Here is a 4,936-nt window from a genome sequence, read left to right as displayed (position 1 = left end):
TAGTCACTGCGATTTTCCACTCTTTTCCCATAAGGTGAGAGTGCAGCTTCCACCAGGTTTCACTTTGTCATAGGCAGCTATAACTATCAGTGACTCTAGCACTGATGGAATCTGTAGTCTGCCATCCCTCCCTGTGTTTCATGTCGGTCTTCAGTATGCAGGAGGAAGAGAGTTCAGGAGTTCCAGTGCAAACTTTGGGTTTGGTTTCCTTGGAATGAAGGTCACTTGAGACTATGATGTGATATAAGGTTTATTTCCAATGGCATGGGATTGCATTTACACATCATCTTTCCAGCTGAGTTCCAAAAATCACTCAATCATCAATTTATCTAATTCTCTTTTAAAGCCATCACAGCCTCCTGTGGCAGTGAGTTCCATAGTTCAGCTATGCACTGCATGAAGAAGTACTTTCTTTTATCTGCCCCAAATCTCCCAACATTCAGCTCCAGGGGATGCCCACAAGTTCCGGTGTTATGAGAGAGGCAGGAAAGCCTCTTTCTCCATGCTGTGCATCATTTCGTAAACTTCTTATGATGCCGCCTCTTACTCACAGAGTCTCTAAACTAACAAATGCTGTTCCATCCCCTTGGTCATTTTGGTTGCCTTTTCTGAGGTAGATTAGGCTGAAAGATAGTGACTTGTCTAACTAGTTAGGTTAGTCTAGTTATATGGCTGTGGGAAGACTGGGTCTCTCCACACTGCTGATCTGATACTTTAACTACTATAAGCACACAGAGTTCTTAACTGTTTATTTAAATTGAACTCACTCTGTCTTCTGGTCTTGGAGTGGGCAACACTCTACTTAAAAACAAATAAAAATACAAACTAGAAATGCAGGAAGTCATCCCATAGAGTAGGTGTAGGTAGACTTCAGGCTTTCAGGTTCTCCTTTCTTTTTTAACTGAGAATTCCAAGATCTACCAACCTGAACCAGGTGCAAATAGTAGCTGGAGTGGTAGAACACCTTGCATTTAAACGCTAGCCTGGTAGCTGTAGGCAATTCCATGCAGGTGAAGAAGTAGGCGAGTTAAAGAGGGGTGTAGAGTTCTCTTCCTACTCTGAGCATATCATAGAACCCTGTAGTCTGCCAAAGAAAGAATGCCACCTCCTCTGTGCCCAGCAGCAAAATGCCACAGACTGCTGCAGGAGGGACAGAACTCTCTGTCCTTCCTCTGCCAGCCCCAGCAGGTTAGCATTTTTTATTTTTTGCAGGCTACTAACTTTTGGAGCCTTATTTACAAGGTTGTTGGAACTGATCAACTGCATCCCATTACCCAAACACTGGGAGGTGCTGCATATCTATCTATCTATCTATCTATCTATCTATCTATCTATCTATCATCTATCTATCTATCTATCTATCTATCTATCTATCTATCATCTATATTGTCTATCTATCTGTGTTATTACAGGGACTCTAATAATTCTAATAGGGTGGGCTTTGTGTCATTGTTCAAGCCACTGGAAGCCACCAACTATTGCAGAGTACCCTGTGATCTATTAGAATAACAACCTGATTTCTGCGCATCTTTGCCACAGAACCCTGAAACCCAGCATATGTGTGGTGGCATGAGCTGCAGTAGGCTGCAGCTTCCTTCATTTAATTCATACTAAACATATATGAGTTCTGTCAAGAGAACAAGCTGGTCATCACAAACACTCTTTTCCAACAACACAAGAGACGACTCTACACATGGACATCACCAGATGGGCAGCATCGAAATCAGATTGATTATATTCTCTGCAGCCAAAGATGGAGAAGCTCTATACAGTCAGCAAAAACAAGACCTGGAGCTGACTGTGGCTCAGATCATCAGCTTCTTATAGCAAAATTCAAGCTTAAACTGAAGAAAGTAGGAAAAACCACTGGGCTGGTAAGATACAATCTAAGTCAAATCCCTTATGAATACACAGTGGAAGTGAGGAACAGGTTTAAGGATTTAGATTTGGTGGACAGAGTGCCTGAAGAACTATGGATGGAGGCTCGTAACATTATACAAGAGGCAGCAACTAAAACCATCCCAATGAAAAGGAAATGCAAGAAAGCAAAGTGGCTGTCCAACGAGGCCTTACAAATAGCGGGGGAGAGAAGGCAAGCAAAATGCGAGGGAGATAGTGAAAGATACAGGAAATTGAATGCAGATTTCCAAAAAATAGCAAGGAGAGACAAGAAGGCCTTCTTAAACAAGCAATGCAAAGAAATAGAAGAAAACAACAGAATGGGAAGAACCAGAGATCTGTTCAAGAAAATTGGAGATATGAAAGGAACATTTCGTACAAAGATTACCATAATAAAAGACAAAAGTGGAAAGGACCTAACAGAAGCAGAAGACATCAAGAAGAGGTGGCAAGAATACACAGAGGAACTATACCAGAAAGAAATTGATGTCTCGTATACCCCAGGTAGTGTGGTTGCTGACCTTGAGCCAGACATCCTGGAAAGTGAAGTCAAATGGGCCTTAGAAAGCATCGCTAATAACAAGGCCAGTGGAAGTGATGAATTATTTAAAATTTTAAACGATGATGCTGTTAAGGTGCTACACTCAATATGCCAGCAAATTTGGAAAACTCAGCAGTGGCCAGAGGATTGGAGAAGATCAGTCTACATCCCAATCCCAAAGAAGGGAAGTGCCAAAGAATGCTCCAACTACCGCACAATTGCACTCATTTCACACGCTAGCAAGGTTATGCTTAAAATTCTACAAGGCAGGCTTAAGCAGTATGTGGACCGAGAACTCCCAGAAGTGCAAGCTGGATTTAGAAGAGACAGAGGAACCAGAGACCAAATTGCAAACATGTGCTGGATTATGGAGAAAGCTAGAGAGTTCCAGAAAGACATCTACTTCTGCTTCATTGACTATGCAAAAGCCTTTGACTGTGTCGACCACAGCAAACTATGGCAAGTTCTTAAAGAAATGGGAGTGCCTGATCACCTCATCTGTCTCCTGAGAAATCTCTATGTGGGACAAGAAGCTACAGTTAGAACTGGATATGGAACAACTGATTGGTTCAAAATTGGGAAAGGAGTACGACAAGGCTGTATATTGTCCCCCTGCTTATTTAACTTATATGCAGAATTCATCATGCGAAAGGCTGGGCTGGATGAATCCCAAGCCGGAATTAAGATCGCCGGAAGAAATATCAACAACCTCAGATATGCAGATGACACAACCTTGATGGCAGAAAGTGAGGAGGAATTAAAGAACCTTTTAATGAGGGTGAAAGAGGAGAGCGCAAAATATGGTCTGAAGCTCAACATCAAAAAAACGAAGATCATGGCCACTGGTCCCATCACCTCCTGGCAAATAGAAGGGGAAGAAATGGAGGCAGTGAGAGATTTTATTTTCTTGGGCTCCATGATCACTGCAGATGGTGACAGCAGTCACGAAATTAAAAGACGCCTGCTCCTTGGGAGAAAGGCAATGGCAAATCTAGACAACATCTTAAAAAGTAGAGACATCACCTTACCAACAAAGGTCCGTATAGTTAAAGCCACGGTTTTCCCAATAGTGATGTATGGAAGTGAGAGCTGGACCATAAAGAAGGCTGATCGCCGAAGAAGTGATGCTTTTGAATTATGGTGCTGGAGGAGACTCTTGAGAGTCCCATGGACTGCAAGAAGATCAAACGCATCCATTCTTAAGGAAATCAGACCTGAGTGCTTACTGGAAGGTCAGATCGTGAAGTTGAGGCTCCAATACTTTGGCCACCTCATGAGAAGAGAAGACTCCCTGGAAAAGACCCTGATGTTGGGAAAGATGGAGGGCACAAGGAGAAGGGGACGACAGAGAATGAGATGGTTGGATAGTGTTCTCGAAGCTACAAACATGAGCCTGACCAAACTGCGGGAGGCAGTGGAAGACAGGAGTGCCTGGCGTGCTCTGGTCCATGGGGTCACGAAGAGCCTTAGTAGCAGGTGCAAGGAGGGGACTTGGATTGGGACTCTGGCGAAGGTGCAAACCTTTGCTGCCTCTGCACCATTTCCCAATTAAAATTGCTTTCCCAAAGCTGCTGTTTGCCCTGCAGCACAAAACAAACAACACAGGTATTTGTGTTAGATTTGTATGCTTTGTCCCATCGAACAAATAGCAGTTGGAGATTTTTTCACTGGGGAAATCGCTGTAGTTAAACCCATCTTCCTGCAATGCTATGTCCCAATTCATTTCCTCCTTATTTTATTTATTTATTTCATAAAAATGTATACACTGCTTGATTGTAAAAAAAACACCCCCCCAAAAGTGGTTTACAAAACATAAAACAGTAAAATCAATAAAAATTCACAACCATACTTTAAAACATACAGAACTTAAAATACTAAAACAGATTAAAATTACCTCAACTTTCTATTCATTTTATTGCAGCAGTTATTAATGCTTTAAAAATCAGCACCATAGTGGGGCTGCACCTGCCATTATAAAAAAACAAACTATTGGAGAGCTTTTTGTAATGCATGTACTGCATTATATATCTTGCTTAGGCGCAAAAGTCCAGATCTGAGAATTTCCAGCTTAGCATTCTCTGTTCCGTTTGCATTTCATTGCTTGCTTGCTTTTGGTGCTCACAATTTGACATTCCAACTAAGTACAGTGGTACCTCGGGTTACAGACGCTGTATGCTTGTTTTGAAAAACTGACAATTCTGCCTAGAGCTGATCTTTTGAATAGTCTTCCTCAAGTAAGTTTCACTTGTTCAAATGAGAGGGCATTTCCACAACCAACATGCCACATCTACATTGAACCACATCAGTAAAATGAACTTAAATTTCAGCAGCTGATTTTACAGCCAGCAGACAACAGATCTACAACCTCTGACAGCATGCAGTCTGGACAGAGAAATTGTTGCAGCAGAAGACTTTTTGCAGGAGAGGAGGGGTAAAGGGCTGGGCTTTGGGTGAATGGGTGGAGAAATGCATCCGATTTAGAGGGGAGGCGGGGTT

This window comes from Podarcis muralis, chromosome 10 (genome assembly GCF_964188315.1).
Source record: "Podarcis muralis chromosome 10, rPodMur119.hap1.1, whole genome shotgun sequence".
NCBI lineage: Eukaryota > Metazoa > Chordata > Lepidosauria > Squamata > Lacertidae > Podarcis > Podarcis muralis.
Note: the sequence above shows the minus strand (reverse complement) of the source record.